Source organism: Panulirus ornatus, chromosome 16 (genome assembly GCF_036320965.1).
Source record: "Panulirus ornatus isolate Po-2019 chromosome 16, ASM3632096v1, whole genome shotgun sequence".
NCBI classification, from domain to species: domain Eukaryota; kingdom Metazoa; phylum Arthropoda; class Malacostraca; order Decapoda; family Palinuridae; genus Panulirus; species Panulirus ornatus.
In genome coordinates this window covers 2,708,801-2,729,508 of record NC_092239.1, presented here as the reverse complement: position 1 = coordinate 2,729,508, position 20,708 = coordinate 2,708,801, and the positions used below count along the sequence as shown (strand labels likewise).

The following is a 20,708-nucleotide window of genomic DNA, read 5'->3' as shown; positions in this document are numbered from 1 at the left end:
CTTACCATAGTGATGACAGTCGTCATACAGGCGAGGGGAGGCGGGTACTGTGGTCAGGAAGGGCGGGCACTTCGCTCCTGTGCTTCCAAAATCGAATTCCACAGAGAGAGAGAGAGAGAGAGAGAGAGAGAGAGAGAGAGAGAGAGAGAGAGAGAGAGAGAGAGAGAGAGAGAGAGAGTGGCGGGCGGGCGGATGGCCGAGTGTCACGCCCGACGTCAGAGTGAATGGGATTTTCACGTTTTGAATAATGTGAACGATGCTGAATATGGACGATGTGCTCATGTTGCAGTCTGCAGTGGGAATTCAACCTAGGGTAAGGTATTATTATTAGTATTCTTTTTTTTTGAATGACTGCCTCATGTTAGGCAATTAAAGGCGTTCTATTCAGGGCCCAAAATTGTGAATGCCTTCATTACCAACTTTACAAAATAGCATAGACTTTAATTAGTAATATAAATGAGGCATTGTGGGGTCCATACTGTTTCCAAATGGCGTAACTGAGGGAGACAGAGTGGTATGATGTACATGTCACGTGATGGAAATTTGTACAAGTTGTACGAGATGTGTGTTTCGAGGTGACCTCCACCTCTCTCTCTCTCTCTCTCTCTCTCTCTCTCTCTCTCTCTCTCTCTCTCTCTCTCTCTCTCTCTCTCTCTCTCTCTCTCTCTTGTTGATGGTTTTGTTTGTTTGTTTCAGGTAAGCTCCGTCGACGTGTTTACGATGGTCTTCAGGGTATGGGAAGGTCCGGTCTGCGTCTGACCACAACCTCAGGTGGTCCGCGGTGAAGTGTAAGGAGGTGGACTGGGCCGCCGGAGACACCCCGTGGTCGTGGAAAGGTAAGAGACGATACACAAGCATGGAAGTATGAGACAGAAGAGACAGACAGGAAAGACTGGAAATGAACAGAGACTGAATTGAATGACAGTGTTTACACCAGAGAGAACACGGGGGAAGGAGAACGAGGCCGGAAGCAAGGACGACACAGTCCATCTTGTGGTAGGTGGAAGTGTGCCAGTCTTGCTGTGCCTCTCAGGGGTCCTCCATCCTTAACCCCCTTCAGTACGACGGCTGGACGACCCCTTAAATGAGGACTCGAACCCTTGATTACGGCGGATGAAGTCGTGCCTACCGTGAGCTGGGTCACAGACCAGGCTCTCTCATGTAAAGGGGTCGGTAACGTTGTACTAATCGGCCGCCTAGATGTAAAGATGATTTGTGTGGTTGTCGATATGAAGATGTTCCTCTTGTTAGCATGTAAGCTAGCTGGCAAGACACACACACACACACACACACACACACACACACACACACACACACACACACACACACAGATGTGGTCCTTAAAGAAGTGGTTCTGAACTGAAGGACTTGCATTTTCTTTTTTTTTTTGGAGGTCTGGTGGGTCGAGGGTCACTCATTGACCTCTGATGGTGTTGCTGGTGATAAGGCCAGACTGTTGCCACTCGCGTGCCGTTAGAGGTGACCGGGTGTGTGGGTGAGGAGTAGGGGTTAGGGGGAGAGGGGGGGGGGGTGATGCATAGACCGGAGCAACAGGTTGGTGGATCAATACCTAACCTAAGAAGGACCAGTGTGTGTGCGAGAGAGAGAGAGAGAGGGAGAGGGAGGCAAGGACGCCGGAGTCTCCCCTGTGAAAGGAAAAACGGGAATCAGCTGATCGAGGTTGTGCCAGCTAGTGATGGGATTATCTCAGGTTGTACCAGCTGGTGATGGGATTATCCCAGGTTGTACCAGCTGGTGATGGGATTATCCCAGGTTGTACCAGCTGGTGATGGGATTATCCCAGGTTGTACGGGCTGGTGATGGGATTATCCCAGGTTGTACGGGCTGGTGATGGGATTAACCCAGGTTGTACCTGCTGGTGATGGGAAGTGCCACTGTGGTCATCACCATCTTCGTCAACAGCCAATTACTATATTATTAATCACCCAGAGGCTGTGCCCAGGTGGGGTTGGTGAGGAAGGTGCACATTGTGTCCCACAGTATAGGTTATTCTTCTTCCTTGTGTGTGTATGATGATATAACACACACACACACACACACACACACACACACACACACACACACACAGACCAGCTGGTGTACACAAAAGGGGAGGGAGGGGGAGGTGTTTTGGGGAGGAAGGAAGGTGTAGTAAGTGGATCTTCTTGGCTACATCCTCCACCCCCTTCCCCTCCCAGTGTAGTGTTTGATGTCGCCAGCCTTAGGGCATTCTCTCTCTCTCTCTCTCTCTCTCTCTCTCTCTCTCTCTCTCTCTCTCTCTCTCTCTCTCTCTCTCTCGTCCTGAGTTATATCACATTCATCACGCCGCTCCATGACCGACTCTGTGTGGCAATCGTCTCAAAATGATTCTCTTCGTCAGTGGCTACGGTCAGGCTGGGGGAGGGGGAGGGGGCGCGGGGAATATGAGAGGGTTAGCCTACGGCCAGGTCGAGATGCTGGGGGGGGGGGGGAGGGTGTAGGCCTAGGATACTCCCATCACCAGCTGGCACAACCTAGGATACTCCCATCACCACCCAGTACAACCTGGGATACTCCCATCACCAGCTGGCACAACCTGGGATACTCCCATCACCACCCAGTACAACCTGGGATACTCCCATCACCAGCTGGCACAACAGAAGGTGTGGGAGGTCATCTCGTGTCCTGGAATCCCCGCCCGTCATTCATGATGACCTGACTGACATATTCTCCTCCTGACACTGAGGCTGTGTGTGTCTGCTCTGCCCTGCCCTCGTGAGGCGTCGTCCTCACACTGTGAGCCATTCCATGCCTCACATAACTCACCGTCCACACCAACCTCTCCACCTCATCACCTGCGTACACCACTGCTGTCATCCCGCACCGTGTGTGTGTGTGTGTGTGTGTCGCCTTCATCTGATCCTCTGTCACCCACTTACCCAGGCGTCACGTGCAAAGCAGATGAATGCAACTTTCTTTCCCATCCCCTACACTTTCCCTCTCAGAGAGAGAGAGAGAGAGAGAGAGAGAGAGAGAGAGAGAGAGAGAGAGAGAGAGAGAGAGAGAGAGTTCTGATGATGGAAATGCCCAGTGTGTATATATAAGGAGTAGCTCTATTAATACTGTTGTGGTTAGGTCAAGCTGAGTTCAAGAGGCTGGAAGTAAATACAGAGTTGCTTGCTTTCCAAGGGTGAGGGAGTGTGGAACACGGTCATCAAGTACTGAGAGAGATCTTGAACAGTACAGACCAGAAAGAAGAAGGTAACCAAGATATGATATACGCATGACTTGAGGTGGAGGAGAATTTCTGGAGGATTGTTGGAGATCCTGCTGTCAAGAAAGATCTCGAGACTTGATCACGGCTTTGCTGGAGGCAGTGAGAAGCGGAAAGGAAGGAAGGGCCGGGTCGTGAAGCCCTGAGCACCAGCCTGGTGGTGGAGGAGGAGGAGGAGGAGGAGGAGGTGTGGGTTACGCCAGCTCACGACGGTCGTACTAGTGGGCAGTGTGTGCGCGTGCGTGCGTGCGTGCGTGCGCCGGCGGCGCTGAGGCGACCAACAACAGTATTGTCGGACATGCACGTTACCAGCAACCCCCTCCCCCCCTCCCTCATGACCACTGCTCGTTTTACCTGGTGGGTAGGTACGCTCTCTCTCTCTCTCTCTCTCTCTCTCTCTCTCTCTCTCTCTCTCTCTACTTTGCCTCATGCCGGTTGACGTCATAAGAGGATTTCCTGCGCGTAAGCCCTTCCCCTCACCCTCACCCCGCTACCCCCCCCCTCCCCCCCTCCCCCCTCCAGCTGTGACGCACTAGCCCGGCTGTGACTCCTCCCCACCCCGTTACTACTGCCCCGCCCCCCCCGTCACTACAGCAGCACTGCCCCGCCCCCTCGTCACTACAGCAGCACTGCCCCGCCCCCCCGTCACTACAGCCCCGTCCCGCCTCTAGTGCCCCTCCCACCTGTGACGCACTAGAGCCGCTGTGACCACTTCCCGCCTCCGTCACCACTGTCCCGCCCACCCCACCTCGTCCCGCTATTGCCACCCCACCCCATCCTGTCACTAGTGCCCCGCCACTACCCCGCTCGGCCACTACTGCCCCGCCACTACCCCGCTCGGCCACTACTGCCCCGCCCCCTAACTGCTGACTCCGCCCATCCCCGTCCCTACTACCCTTCTGCGCCACTACCGTTCGCCTTGTCACTACTGCCCCGCCCTGCCACTAATCCCCCCCCACCACCACAACTACCCCCTACCCCACTTTTACTCCCCCCTCCCCCAGGTTTGACGCAGCTATGTCGCCAGGAGGGAGGACTGAAGCAGGTGAAGAAATGTGCACACAAGGAGGGAGTCACTGGGGGCGGAGGGCAACCATGGGAGGCGATACTCATAGGTTGTAGTAGGGCTAAGGCTCAAGAGATGGCGCCCCCCACGAGCGTAGTAGACCACCGCCCCCCTTCCACGTATAGTGCCAAGAACAAGTAATCACACACATACACACACAGTGGTCCCTCTTGCCGGGTGTCCTGAGCACATAGCACAAGGAGGCACCTGCTGGTGATGGCCACTTGCAGTGCCAGTCTCGTCCATGGCAGCCAGAGTGTAGCCCAGGGTGCATCCTCTCTCCTAACTCCTGTACCCGCTCTGAATGACCAGCCACATTTCCATCACCCTCTACAACACCACCGTGGGACCTGTTGTACCTTCTTAAGAAGCTAAAAAAGGTGTAGTATGTCTAGTGTTCTAGTACGTATGTTTAGGGATGCCGTCTACTCCGTGTGGATAGACTGTGTGTGTCGGTGGATCCGTATTACCTGGAGAGGTTTCGTCGGTAGACATGACCACTCCCTAAGGAGTGTCTGGCCACACTGCAAAGTGGAGGTGTAAGACGAGATGTTGCCAGGTGTTTTGTGAGTAAAGTTGGCGGTAAGTGTGTGAGGTTCATTGTGGTATGTGGAGGGTATTTGTGACTAGTGTGGGTAAACAAATGATCTTAGGGGTATGTGGAGACGAGACCTCACACTAGAGCAGGTGGATCGGGGGAGGCGAGGCGCTACACAGTATAGCAGGCGGGTTGGGGAGACTCCCCCATACACTAGAGCAGGTGGGTTGAGGGAGAGACCCCACACTAGAGCAGGTGGGTTGAGGGAGAGACCCCACACTAGAGCAGGTGGGTTGAGGGAGAGACCCCACACTAGAGCAGGTGGGTCTTAGAAGCCCCCCCCCCCACACACACACACACACACATTAGAGCAGGTGATAGAATTAGCTAGCCTGGCCGGGCGCCAGGAGTGATCGGTGTAGCGGGCGGAATGATACGCTGTTGACGTAGTAGTGTTGGCTCTTACATACCTCCTGAAACCTTTATGCCCAGGGCCACCTGGTGGTGGTGTAGGTACACAGCCAGGGAAGTCACCCCTCTCTGTTCACCCAACAGTTTGAACACACCGTGTAGTGTGGCGCCTCTGACCAGTGTGATCATTATGACATACTTTACCAGTTTACGGAAAAAGTGCCGCCTGGATGGTTTACTGAAGGAAGCCGGAGGCCGTGTTGATCCTGTGAGCAGACACATGAAGATAAACTGAGTTTTTTGAGTTGTCTGTGGACACCCCACACGCCCCTCCTTGCCCTTGGGGTCTTGATGTCATCATACCCCAACGAAGCTTCCAGCGAAGGAGGGGTGTCACGTCCCCCACCACCAGAGGATGATGACACAGTTGGCAGTCGTGGTGGCCAGCCCTCCCGCGTCCCAGCGTGTCGTGGAAGCTTCTTCAGCTCTGACCTAACGCTGTCCTCCTGCATTTCGAGATGGAATATATATTGCCTCATTAACATCCGTCGCTGTATGGCCTTGTTATCTCTCTCTCTCTCTCTCTCTCTCTCTCTCTCTCTCTCTCTCTCTCTCTCTCTCTCTCTCTCTCTCTCTCTCTCTCTCTCTCTCATTATTTGGTCTGATAATGACGTTGGTTTGCGATAGTAGTTGGGTCAGTAGCTGTGAGCGAAATGGCTGACTTGAGTTCGCTGTTGTCCCCTGCCGTCGGCCCTTGAGGATGAAGGGATGACCCTACGGGTGTGTGATACTTCAGGGTCGATCCTGAGGGTAAGCCACTCACTGTACCCCCGTGTCGTAACCATCAGCAAGTTAACTTAAGGGTTCGAATCCAACTGCTTGTGATACAAGGAACGTACAAAGTGCTCTCACGCACCCACTTGACCACATGTTCCCTCCATTTTTCCCCCTTTTTCTTATCTCTTCTCCTCAACCTGGCCCTCACCACTAGCCCTTGAAACTCGATGATGTGATCATCTGCAATGCACTAATCCCCGTATCTATATCAGCCGTACACACACACACACACACACACACACACACACACACACACACACACACACACACACACACACACACACCACACACTCAGGTTCGTGTGGAGTGCCAGGAGCATCTCGCCCGCGGCACGGCATATGTGATGGGAAGTAGAGATGATACTGAAAAAAATATTTAATTATGCAGTGAATCCAGTAGCATGTGTCGGGGGAAGGGTGATGGAGCAGACCACTTGGAGTGAGGGGAAGACACTACGTCACAGTAGCGTATTTCACTAGTATTGTGGGTCACGGGAAGAGTGGCCCACCTGTCTGTTATCATCCGAGCGGCCGGTGCCACCTGTACCACCTGTGCCACCTGTACCACCTGGACGTAAGTTGTGTTGGGAACAGGCCTCAGGGAAACGCAAGGGGGGGAGGCTGGAGGTGCAATATGGAGATATGTCCTTACTGCATCCAGGATTTTCTCTTCCGTCTTGGTCATTCCTTCCCTCCTGATGTCAAGTCACTGAAATAAAAAAGAAAAATCATACTTCAGAAAGAAATTAGGAAGTACACGTTTACATCACACCAACAGGAACCGTCAGCCTCCATCATGCACGACCTGGGCTCTCGTCAGTCAGTGTCCCGCTCTGTGGTCACACAATGGGGACGTTGTATGTGTGTGTGTGTGTGTGTGTGTGTGTGAGGGGGGGAAGGTTGCCACACCCCACACACACACACTTACCTTATGAAGCTATGTAATGTATGTACTAAAATACGAATTGTAACATCTTATGTCTTATCGACCCACTGGGGTCTGACTTTTGTGACCCTTGTCATCCTTTTTGCGCTACCGCTCGCAGGATGAGCATGGGGGTGCACAATGCACATGGGGGTGCACAACAATGCACATGGGGGTGCACAATACACATGGGGGTGCACAATGCACTTGCTGGGGACACTGGCACAAACCTCTGTACTCCCTCTACCGGATGTAAAGCCGCAGGGAAAGATAAACAGAGTCAAGAAGCTTTGTTCTCATGATGAATGTTGTTGCTGACGTGTGTCAAGCATTCAAACACTACGATAACTCTCTGTATAGTTCACCTCACCTTTTTATGAACACCTGGGGCAAATGTGTACTCTCCCGCTAACAAAGATTACTTAGTATAGTCAACCTTATGAAGAAGGCGGTAAATTGTTGTACTGAAGGAGTAAACTATTGTATGGAGAGGGTACTTTAGCGCCGAGGTCTCCACCCTGCCACTAGGTTGCCTCAAGACTTGATGATGTTGGTGTGAGAGCTCGAGGTGAGGGAGGCGCCAGTCCACCTGTGTAGCCCCAGAGGGTCTCACTCAAGCTTACCTTAGGGTCGGGTGGCTGCCGTCAGCTTACTGCCCGACCTCCAGCACATCCCTCATCCAAATGATATGGCCCCGAGAAGTGGACCCCCCCCCCCCCGGTACGATAAGAAAATATCCAGTGGCCAAGAGGTCGGTGGGGGAAGGTAGGGGGGGGGGGATCTGAGAAATACGAGGCATCAGGAGAGTGAGTGGCCAGCTCCACTCGTTAACTACTGACCTTAGAGAGGCATCGTCTTTAAAATGACCAGCCAGGAGTTAGTAAAGCGGAGGGGGGGTTAGCCATCAACACCCTCCACTGCTGCATCAATAACCCCAGCCGGTAATTGCAGGGTCACACTTCAACAGTCTTGCAACACAAGAAATTGAATTCCTCTTGGCACACACGTCATACACAACACAACACACACACACACATCATACACAACACAACACACATACACAAGACACACATCATACACAACACACACACACATCCATCTAAATGCACCAATACACTCGCAGAGAGAGACCAGACCTGTGCCAGCGATGGCACACCAGAAAACGGGCAGTAATTCAATCACCGAGGCCCAGTTCCTGGACCTTTTGTGCCCACTCTGTATCCTCTTTTGCGCACCTCCTCGCCCACAGGATGGGTGGGAGTGCAGAATATACTCGCCAATGTTAAGACCAAAGGAAAAAAAAATCAGAATCATTGCATTGTAAAGGTGCCAGACTGAGAGCTGGCGAATCGTTAGACGCACCGTCCTGCTTGGGGGGGTTGGAGGATGGCTAGGTTCATCCTAGCTGTTGCACCAGACCCAGCCAGCTGATGGCCACCTGCCGACCCGACTCACTCAATACTGCCTGATGACCCACACACACACACACACACACACACACACACACACACACACACACACACACATACAGAGGCTCACCGCTGACTTTAGTAGCTCTTGATGTATCACTAATGTCATATCATGACTACATCATCATCCTGGCCGGCAACGGAAGACCCCCCTCCTGTTTGGAGGTGTTGCCAGAGCAGCGGCGGACTGTTGTGCATCCTGTTGTGTGAGCTGGATGACACGTACAGCGACTCTTGTTAGAACTGGTTGACGCCTACGTGTGGTTCTTACTTGGTGGCGGGCGGGCGTTCCGAAGGCCCGCTGCCCCTGAACCGTTCTTCTACATCTCGAAGATGAAGTTTTGTTATGAATGCACGACCGTAGTTTCTGTCGCCATGCTGCTGCTGCGCAACACCCAGCAGATGCCTGCTATAGTTATTGATATTTGGTAGATCGTGACATAAGTTATGGGTGTTGTGTTATGTGTTGTATATCGTAGGGTTTACGTGTTCCTTCCTCCACACACCTTACCATGGTGCCTGAGGCCATCCCTCCCTCCCTCTCTACAGCTTGACCTCTTGTCATAAGCTGTTGGGTAGAGGTCTTACCAGAGCATGCGAGGACCACTGTCCTCACACCAACGAGCGAGACTGGTCACGTGGGTAGATGTCGTAACCACTCTACTACTACTACTACTACCGCTAGTACTGCTCTGCTACATTGATCCGGTTATCGACTAGTGTGCTTCGCTAGTACTGGCCGAACGTGTGAGCCGGGGGTGTACAGTATGTAAAGCCTGCCCCATAACGTTGAAGGTCGTAGGGTGGGTCTGGAGTCGTGTTGAAGGTCGTAGGGTGGGTCTGGTGTCGTGCTGAAGGCCGTAAGGCGGGTCTAGAGTCGTGCTGAAGGTCGTAAGGCGGGTCTGGAGTCATGCTGAAGGTCGTAGGGTGGGTCTGTAGTCGTGCTGAAGGTCGTAAGGTGGGTTTGGAGTCGTGCTGAAGGTCGTAAGGCGGGTCTGGAGTCGTGCTGAGGGTCGATGATTGGGTCTGGAATCGTTCGAAAGGTCGTTCTGCGGGTCTGGAGTGATATTGGCTCCCGGATCACGTCGTCATAAAGTATAAGGGAGCGGTTAGTGAGGTGGCTGGCGTGGCATGGCTGCAGCACCTACTGCTGCAGGAGGGGCCATATATCTTGCCTCCGCTCACGATACAAACCGCGGAAATCCTACATAATCCCAGGAGTTTTCCTGGGAGGCGAGTGCGTCGTCACGGTTTCAGGGAGTGTGAGGGGCTATCCACTGGGTCTGTCAGTGGTCCGTCCGTGTGTGGTAGTTTGTGGAGGAAGATGTTGGCATGTGTACGTACGAACGGCCAGCAGACACACACACACCTCCCGGACACGGATATGATCCATTCGTGTGTCCGGCGTGTGGAGCGGACGTGACTCGCGTTCCGTGTTGGAGGAGTGTCAAGTTGTAGCCGGCATCTGCATACATCGCTGGGGCTTTTGTGGGAGCAACTGGTGTGCTCCCGGGGCATGACAGTGCCCAACCCTGGGTTTGATGAGCCTGACCTTTAACCTGATATGTAAAGGGTTATAGGTCAGAGATCAGGTCATCATAACCAAAGGGTCATACCCTCGTGGGTAATGATAATGATAGTATTGTCGTGTTCAAGGATCGTACATATGTACCTTCGTGCTCAGGGCTCATACTGTCGTGCTCAGGGCTCATACTGTCGTGCTCAGGGATCATACTGTCGTGCTCAGGGCTCATACTGTCGTGCTCAGGGATCATACTGTCGTGCTCAGGGATCATACTGTCGTGCTCAGGGATCATACTGTCGTGCTCAGGGCTCATACTGTCGTGCTCAGGGCTCATACTGTCGTGCTCAGGGCTCATACTGTCGTGCTCAGGGATCATACTGTCGTGCTCAGGGATCATACTGTCGTGCTCAGGGATCATACTGTCGTGCTCAGGGATCATACTGTCGTGCTCAGGGATCATACTGTCGTGCTCAGGGATCATACTGTCGTGCTCAGGGATCATACTGTCGTGCTCAGGGATCATACTGTCGTGCTCAGGGATCATACTGTCGTGCTCAGGGATCATACTGTCGTGCTCAGGGATCATACTGTCGTGCTCAGGGATCATACTGTCGTGCTCAGGGCTCATACTGTCGTGCTCAGGGATCATACTGTCGTGCTCAGGGATCATACTGTCGTGCTCAGGGATCATACTGTCGTGCTCAGGGCTCATACTGTCGTGCTCAGGGATCATACTGTCGTGCTCAGGGCTCATACTGTCGTGCTCAGGGATCATACTGTCGTGCTCAGGGCTCATACTGTCGTGCTCAGGGGGTTAATACCATGTCACAACAGTTGTAAGTACATAGAATGAGTTCCCTACGTGTTAATGACTGCATTCCCTTCTGTGTGTGTGTGTGTGTGTGTGTGTGTGTGTGTGTGTGTGTGTGTGTGTGTGTGTGTGTCGGTACCTTGAAACCTCCATTGATGATGTTTACATGAGACGGGAGTAGGGGGTCGGTACTGCTGGTATCTGATCCCTTAGTCAGGTAATCAGTCTCGGGATGGATACGGAAGAGGACCTCACACACACACACACACACACACACACACACACACACACACACACACACACACACACACACAAACACACACATACACAGTAGTAAAGGTGAGAGCTTAGAGCCAGCTCCACTCGGATCTCCGGCTCTGGATAGAGTTGGGGAAAGGGGGGGTTAGTAGTTCACAGCGCGCTGCCTAGGCTGGTGGAACAACCCCCCCGCCCCTCTCTCTCTCTCTCTCTCTCTCTCTCTCTCTCTCTCTCTCTCTCTCTCTCTCTCTCTCTCTCTCTTGGCTGCGTAGAGCCAGCCAATATCCGGCTGAATAATACAGCGGATGATACAGTGAATAATACAGTAATATCGTCAGGAACCTCAGGTTATTATTGTGTTGTCAGCGAGATTATTTATGTACAGGATGGAACTTGACGCCGTTTGCCGCTCTGCGTAAACTGTGAGTACTTGTTGTTGTTATTATTGTTGCTGCTGTTGTTGTTGTTGGTGGTGGTGGTGGTGGTGGTACTTTGAAAATTGATGGTGTTTGTTGTTGTCGGTGGTGGATGATGTTGGTGGTGGTGTCCCGGTAGACTGGTGATGGGTAGATGTATTGTGGTGGCGGTGATGGTGGTGTGTCTGTGTGCGGTTGGTGGCGCTCTGGCCGTTGTGCAACCACCCCATCGTCGAGTGGATAGTGGCCGCCTTCATGCTAATTCCGGGGATGGGATGGGTAGGCGGGGGGAAAGTACGTGGGATAAGGAATGGGAGAGGGGACAGAGTTAGGGAGGGGCTGTGGGATAGGCGCTGGTAGAGGGGACGTAGGCAGAGAAGGACCATGGAATAGGTGCTGGTAGAAGGGACGGAGGAAGGGGAAGACTGTGGGATAAGGGGATAGGTGGTGGTAGAAGGGACGGAGGCAGGGGAAGACTATGGGATAGACGCTTCCATGTCCTGACCCCAGATGAAGATCTTATTTCTCAGGCCAGAGGTGAATTGTGTCCTCTGGCCATATTCACGTGTGATTCACTAGACTGTTGATATCAGTGACCAGCAGGGAGGGAGGGCTCCACTTTGAGGGCCTCTTCCGGCGGCTCACACCGCGGGCTGTGGTGGACCTATTCATTCAGACGTGTGCGCAAGGGGAAGGCGTTCTCAGCGTTGCACTTGTGTGTGAGAGACAAAAGAGCAGAGGCAGGGATGTGAGAGGAGTGTGTGTGTGTGTGTGTGTATGATCAGGGTGGGTGGGAGTGTTCTGGCCGCGGGAGGAGGCGAGACTCATTAACGCTCCGCCTTCATGTAGAGCAAATATTGGAAATAGATTAACAGTCGCTTAAGCCGAGATGAAAGTGTGAATGGTGGAGAGGGACGCGAGAGACGGCGCGCGTCTGGGGAGCCAGTCGCGTCTGCCAGGGGGGGGAGGATGGCCTGCGAGGGGGAGGGATTTAGGTTCCCGGCGGAGGTGTGAATATTGATGCGGAAATGTGTGGAATGGACGAGGAGATATTGGCCGGCCGGGCATTTGGCCCTCAGCCACGGCGTCTCAGGTGTGAGGTGGTCTTTGGTAGGGGTGTGTGGTATGTGGTCACATTTGCTCTAGCGGGTTAGCCTCTCCCTAGTATCCAGGCAGGTCAGGTCAGGTCACACACACAGTAGTGCTAGGTTCGACCTGATCAGAGGTGCGACAGGACGATGAGGAACCAGTAGCCAGGTCTTCCTGCGACGGCGCGACCCGGAAACCTGGAAAGAGTGTAGTACCTGGCAGGGAAGAACCTCACACTGGTGCAGGTACCAGGGTTGGGAGATGCACTGGTAGACCATCAAGGCTCACAGTGTCCAGGTTGTAGGTGGTGTGGTCGCTGAGTCGTACGTTTTCGAGTACTTGGTCAAGGACGAAGAGCGTCCGGACTGAGGCCCACCACCCGGAGTGGTATATCTTCACATGTTGGTTGAAACAGTAGGATTACACTGGGGGAAACGAAGAACACTACCCACAAGGTGAGGGGAGTATGACTCTTCTTAAGAGGAAGACACACAAGGCCTGAACACGACGAGTCCATGATGATCGAAATGACTTGTCTACAGATGTCATAGTCGTGGAAGAGCCATGGGATGACATTGTGGAAAGGTAAGGATGGCAGTGGAACCATTAAAGAAGAAATACTCTTGTGTATAGCAGGGGTCCTGGTGTTGTTCTCATCAGTAACAGCAAAATAGCAGCTTGATGGATCAGCCCGTGCAACACTGGACGAAAGCCGGGGATAAATATTGACCAGATCAGCTTGGGTTTTGGAGGGCTGTTGTGGTGCGGGCTGCGGCCACACACAGGAAGACTGGTCAACGCAGCAGCTCGGGATTGGTTGTTAGGATAAGAGAGAACCTGTCGCAGAAAACGTAAAAGTGTCAGTAAAGTAGATGAACCACAGTTATCATGGACATCCTAACGGTAGGGTGGCGGTCAGAATTGAACTACTTAACTACGACCATTTGAGTATGATGGCACGACCTTTGCCTTGACCCAGAAGGATCGGGTAAAGGAAGGCAGTGATACCCAGGAGTCCTAACGTCGTGCTCAAAGCTCCTACCGTCATCCTCAAGGGTCGTTCGTATCTTCGAACTCGATGGTCGTAACGTCGTGCTCAAGGGTCGTACCGTCATTAATACCCAGAGAAAACCATGGAACTGTTGCTGTCGGTCCGCTGACTGACTGACTCTTGATTAAGGCAGGAAGGATGTGTCTGTTTTCTAATTAATTTCTCTTAATCTAATTATGCCAACATTAGCTTAATGAAATGTTGGCGTCACGCCCTTGGGGCAGGCAAGTAGGCTCCCGAGGTGACCGGCTGGGTAGCTGGCTGACTGGTTGGCTGGGTAGTTGGCTCGCTAGCTGGCTGACTGGTTGGCTGGGTAGTTGGCTCGCAGGCTGGCTGACTGGTTGGCTGGGTAGTTGGCTCGCTGGCTGGCTGACTGGTTGGCTGGCACTACATTTGATTTGCAGGGCAACAAGGGTCTGCGTTCTTCAGCTGTACGGTAAGTTTTGGCGTGGGTCACCATCTGGTGCACTGAATATGAATGTGGTAACTAAGTCACAGAGTTTCCAGTCTGGGTAACCTACCCTGCTACTGAGTTATTCACCAGTCCAGCCCCGCCACACGTGTCCCTCCTGCTTTGTCATTCCTGCCCATGTTGTAACCTGGGAGTCAGCACTAGACTGGCCAAGCGCTCTGTTGTGGGAGCTGCCATGAAAGCTGAGTATGGCTTGAGTCAGTCCCTGCTTGGAGTATCATCATCTTGGTGAGGCAAGCCAGATGAACTGATTCCTCGTAAGGAGGAATATTTAAGGGCTTCACAGTAGTAGCTTATCTGGTGTAAGGTCTCGAGATTAATGTGTTATCTTATCTAAACCAACACGTGAGCTATCTCTTGCTGGTTTGGCCTCAGTAGCCAGCCACTCTCACAATCAATACTTTGGGCTCATCTCGCTACCATTAAGCAATTCAGCCGTGACGAGTAAATTGTTTATATATATATATATATATATATATATATATATATATATATATATATATATATATATATATATATATATATATATATATATATAAATATATATAATGTAATCCGTAACTACTTATGGCCTTACTTATTTTTGATGGTCATTGTGGTGGATAATACTTTGCCCTGACTTATTCATAACCATTTCAGTGCTGTGTTGTGAAAGCTTTGCCCGTCCCATGTTGTAGCCAGGCTTATACCTGCTGCTGATCATGAGGGTTATGGGATGAACCTGTACAGCAGCCCACACCACACCGCCCCACACCACACCGCCCCACACCACACCACGCCACACCACACCTCACCGCCCCACCCCACACCGCCCCACACCACACCACACCATCCTTCCCTCTGGGGCTACTTAGTCATCGCATCACGTCGTCCCAAGTCTATCCTTGACCTTATCTTAAGACGTGTACCTTACCATAGTCTGGTAGGATGGCGGGAGGGGCGTGAGGACCTGACCCCTGGGTCTGGGAAACAAGATGTCATGTTGACCTTATGGTCAGTCTGGCTGAGGAACAACTTCATAACACAGTCTCCTTAGACAGTGTTGTAAAGTGGCTGTAGTGATGTTGAGTGTGTGTGTGTGGGGGGGGGGGAGGGGGGCACTAAGGTGGAAGGTGGGGTGAGTGTGTGGTCCATGTAAACAGTGTTGAGTAGGGGGGTCGGGATGGGCTGAGGCCGGATGCTGTTGGTTACTAGGAGGGGGGGAGGAGGGATGCCCTCACACCCCCGCCCACATGACCTGCACTCACTCCCCTGTGTGTGTGTGTGTGTGTGTGTGTGTGTGTTGAGTATTTATTCTGCTGTGGTTTGGGGTCTAGGTAATGGTTGAGTGTCTAGTGGGCCCATTCTACCACCCCCCCCCCCCATCCTTAGACGTAAGCACACACACACACACACACACACACACACACACACACACACACACACACACACACACACACACACAGTGTAAGTGACCTGTCACCAAGGCGTCATCTCCGGGGAACCGTAGAGGAGGCAGGTATTGTGGTGGTGGTGGTATGAGAATTACACTCTCAGGTTCATCGATAAAGAAATATTCAGCAGTGTTTACATCCTGTAGTGGACCAGAATTACATTATGCTGCTCACGTGTGTCGCCGAACTCACACAAGCACACAGAATTGATGAAGAAGCTCCAAAGAAAGGCAGCAAAGACGGTGTCGGAATTAAGAGAGAAGTGAGGTACACTGAGGGGGTTAGAGTTCGTAGATATGCCCACCATGGGAGAGAGAGAGAGAGAGAGAGAGAGAGAGAGAGAGAGAGAGAGAGAGAGAGAGAGAGAGAGAGAGAGAAGAGCAATAGGAGAATTGATCATTTGGATGATATCATCAGTTCAAGAGTTCCTCCAAAGAGGCAGAGATGGAACGACTAGAATCAATAACTTGAAATTAGGCAAAAAGGACTGGTTAGAAAAGACATAATACAGTGCTACTGTAGTGGTGAGAGTCGTGCAAGAATGGAATAAACTGGGTGGTGAAACTATGAATATGTGGGATCATCAGAAACAAGTTTGAAAAGTTGTACGGTAGTAGGGTAAGGTCAAGAGATGGGGGACCCCACAGTGTAGAACTCCCTCACTGTACAGTACAAATATGTAATGACTCTCTCTCTCTCTCTCTCTCTCTCTCTCTCTCTCTCTCTCTCTCTGACAATATGTATATTTATTTTATTTATATCTATTATACTTTGTCGCTGTCTCCCGCGTTAACGAGGTAGCGATATATATATATATATATATATATATATATATATATATATATATATATATATATATATATATATATATAGTTTTATGTTTGTTGATGCAGTTTCATTTTTTTTTGTCAGGACGTTAACAATATATAATGCACCCGACATCTGTTGTTTCTTTAAGAAATAAAATATTCCACCAGTGTCGAGGCCATTCCTCTGTTTCTGTCACTATGGTCTTTTTTTTTTTCCAGTGAGGCACAAACTCCCCTGTAAAACATTAAGGGATATGTGCACCTTGTATATCATCTCTCCCCAGGAAGGTCGTATTACTAGTAAACGTAAAGTACCTATTTATTTGCTGCCCCCAGGAAGGCACTGGCCCTAGTGAGTACAAGGTAGGCATCTTGTAGCTCTGTAATCCCATGGTGGTTAGTATCCCTTGTAACTTGTACTTTTCATAAGACGTTAGTGTCTTGTAAAGTATGCACTAGAACTTCCCCCCTCCCTATGAAGGCAGTGGCCCTTGTGAATATGAAGTATTCACTCTGTACATGTTACATACCGGAGTAACTGCTCTTTGACAGTCAAAGGTTTTCAATTTTCATTCTTATATCCGGCCAGCAAGATGGAGGGGTGGTTTATCTTTTCCGAACGTGTGTCACCTGTTCAACACTCTTTCCCTCTCTTTTGTTTTGGGAAACTGAGATTTGAATGTCCATCATTTTGTCATAGGACTTGCCTCCTTCCATCTGTGTACACTCCCGCTAGCCATCTGGTATTAAGTGTTCATCTCCTCAGTATCCTTCAGTTTCCTTCTCTGTCCTCCATCTATCTATATGCAGGAATGATTGTGCAACCTTCCATCGTCCTTCAGTGCCCATCTTGTCCTCCATCACGCCGTGCTGTTCCGAATGTTCGCCTCTTCATCATGATTCACTTTCCATTTACGCTTTCCAGTGTAGGTAGCCCCGCAGTCTCCATCTATGTCGTCCATCTCGGCCGTGCAGTATTGAGAGCTGCTGGAAATCCATCGGCCTCGCTAAATATTACAGAGGGGAGCACGTCTCGCTACGCCGTTCCTACCGACACTTTTCTCCCCGGGTTCTCTTGGGTCTGGCCAGCAGCCCCGGGTTTGTGCTACCATCGCCCCTACCTGGGTTGGGTCTGGCGAGCCTTATCAGCCCCGGGTCTCTACGGGTCTGGTCAAAGTCTTGATATGCGTGACTCTCGGGCGCGCAACGGTCAAAGTCTCAGGCAGGAAAAGTCTGAAAAATGGTCCCCAGGATTCGTGCTGTGTTGTGTGCCTCGACCTTAGCGGCTAAGGTTTGGTTTCAAAAGGTGAATATTTCTTGAAATTTAGTACTCTTCCTCCCTGGGATTTTCCACTCAAATCATTAATGAAATATAACTTTATAACTAGTGAAATGTTGGTGGTTGTGGTGTAGATGTGAGGGAACCGTTGTGGGAAGGAAGAGGACTTGATGAGGATAGTTCTCAGTGGGTTGCCAGTGTAGACAGAAGAAGGCATTAAGACTGACCATGTAATGGGTCAGGTCTGGGTGTGTTGGGTCGTTAAGTCCGGGTGGGGTGGGCGGATGGATTAAGTCTGGGTGGGATGGGTTGGGTGTAGGTGGGTTGGGTTAGCGGGTTAGGTGTGGGTGGGTTCGTGCCGTAGGCTAGATGGGGTCAGATGTACATTACGAGAACAAGACAGCTCATGTGTGGGTCGGGGGTACAATGGGAAGGACAGATAACAAAGAGACCTGATGGGCACTGAGGAGGTGATCCGCTGAAATTGTAATTCCTCCCTCACTGGACCTCTCCTTCTCTCCTCCATCACCCCCATCTGTTTAGGAAGGGTCATCTGGCCGTGTGAGGGAGCCAGTGTGATTTGTGCAGGAGCGGTGGTGTCAAACTGTCACCTATATATAGAGATGGAGGTATGCTCCATCTCGCTAATCACTCTCGGTAGTGTAGGCAGAGATGGTGCTGATAATACTGATGGTAGAGCTACGGGGGTGGCCTCCCTCTCGCTACCCACTCCTTAGTGTTGGCAGAAATGGTGGTGGTGGGTGGTGGCAATGCTGGTGGAAGGGTGACAACGTTGTCTGTCGCTTAAGTGAAATGGAACTAGGCTGTCATTACGCTCGGGCGGGCGCACGCACGCATAGTGTGTGTGTGTGTGTGTGTCCGTAAAGTTAAAGACTTAGTACATACACATAAGGTTAAGAGACGGGGTGAACACCGGTGTAAAACGCTCAACCCTCTTTAACACCCAAGTGGTTAACCACACCTCCAGTTTTCTCCTTATCAGGGGATAACAATGGCTTGAAACCCTGCTACTGTTGGCTCTTGCCCTGAAGGAATGAGAGAGATATATATGGGTTGGTCTAACTTGACCAGGTTAGTTATTCAGTGGGGCTATTTTTGACTCGGTAACCCCCTCTAGGCGGCGAGGTCAGCGGGCGAGTCTGATGGGAGGATCAACTCGTCGCGGTAAACTCTGCGTCATCACCTAAGCCGCTTTATCACACCTCTTGCGACATTAGGCAACCGAGCTTGGTAAGGCCGACTCTCGTCCATAGATGGCGCTGACTCTTGAGGCGTCTGCTGTTCCATTTACAATATAAACTTGTTAACCTAGTCTCCCTCCATATACATAAGGGTAACAACGACGTAAAGACCATTAGATCTGTTATTTCACCCTCCCATGTATTCCCACGTATACATGTATAAAGAGACAGTAATGCACGAATAGTAAAACACACACACACACACACACACACACACACACACACACACAGCAGATGGGCAGGAACTACAGTGGATATCATGAGTTATCACCATGGACGGGTGGGCAGGGAGTTTGTGCTGGGTCTTGACGTCAGCAGCGGCAGGAGGCGAGCGCTGCTGACTGTGTGTGTGTGTGTGTGTGTGTGTGTGTGTGTGTGTGTGTGGGTAACGCTGCAGTCAGCGTGCCCATGATCAGGGGGTCATCGCTGAGGTATCGGCTTCCCTAACATAGCTGTGATGATGCTTAGCTGAAGTATGATAGCCAGTCCCCTAACATGGCTCTGGCAGTGCCCGGCTCAAGTGTAACCTTTTCCTCACGGGTGGCAAGGGTCAGGTCAGAGGTCGGGGCCATTACAATCAAATGGTCGTACTGCCGTGGTCAGGACGATTGTTACCGTACTCGTGGGGGTCCCACAGCCGTTCTTAAGAGGTCGTACCGTCGTGCTCAGGGGTCGTACCGTCGTGCTCAAGGGCCGTACCGTCGTGCTCAGGGACCGTACCGTCGTGCTCAAGGGCAGTAGCATCGTGTTCAAGGGCCGTACCGTCGTGCTCAAGGGCAGTAGTATTGTTCCCAAGGGCCGTACCGTCGTGCTCAAAGAGCCTCGAGCCAGCAGATGAGCAGGGATTCGTACCCTGGATGGAGACGCTAGACTGATCCTTGAGCACGTGATGGATGCCAGGAGGAGGAGGAGGAGGCAGGCCTGCATGGCGGGGAGGGCTCCGCTCCAGGGAGGAAGCCGACGATTGTCTCACTAATGCACGGCCCAGAAAGTGCACGTCATTCACAATATTGGGAAAAATGTCATTGTCATTCGCATTGCTGGCATTTTTACATCCCGGTACGCGGACTGTCTAGTCTGGCTGCTGTTTGACACACACACACACACACACACACACACACACACACACACACACACACACACACACACACACGAGTCAGCAGCGGCCAGCTCGGGTCAGACCCGCGTAGGTTCGAATCCTGGCCGTGGCACTCATCCTACACCCAACCCTGGTGTTCATCCTCCCCTCAGGCTGGATACCTGGCGTAGGGTGAGGGTGAGTGTGTGTGTGTACATATATGACATGTGAGTATATATATATATATATATATATATATATATATATATATATATATATATATATATATTTCTTTTTTTTTTTTCAAACTATTCGCCATTTCCCGCGTTAGCGAGGTAGCGTTAAGAACAGAGGACTGGGCCTTTTTTGGAATATCCTCACCTGGCCCCCTCTCTTCCTTCTTTTGGAAAAAAAAAAAAAAAAAAAAAAAAAAAACGAGAGGGGAGGATTTCCAGCCCCCCGCTCCCTCCCCTTTTAGTCGCCTTCTACGACACGCAGGGAATACGGGGGAAGTATTCTTAATCCCCTATCCCCAGGGATATATATATATATATATATATATATATATATAGCAATGAGCAGGGATTTCGACATGGAGGAGACCTAGACTGAGTCTTTGAGCACTGTGATGGATGCCAGGAGGACAGGAAGGGAGGGCCTGCATGGCGGGGAGGGGCTCTGCCTCAGGGAGGAAGCGAACATTTCTCATAATGCACGCCAAAATGTG

At 51.3% G+C, this 20,708-nt stretch overlaps 1 protein-coding gene across 4 annotated transcripts in view; it reads left to right on the top strand.

Moving 5' to 3' along the window:
• The window catches only part of LOC139754032 (tyrosine-protein kinase CSK-like), a 135,205-nt gene that overhangs the window by 27,516 nt on the left and 86,981 nt on the right, over positions 1–20,708 (top strand). For 2 of the 4 annotated variants that reach the window (XM_071671009.1, XM_071671011.1), the window contains exon 2: positions 697–836. The exons of 1 other annotated variant lie outside the window; for it this stretch is intronic. The gene's annotated coding sequence lies outside the window, so the exon portion shown is untranslated. Of the gene's footprint in view, positions 1–696; positions 837–4,494; positions 4,700–20,708 lie in introns of those variants that run through there. One more of the 4 variants, XM_071671010.1, reaches the window with a different exon arrangement.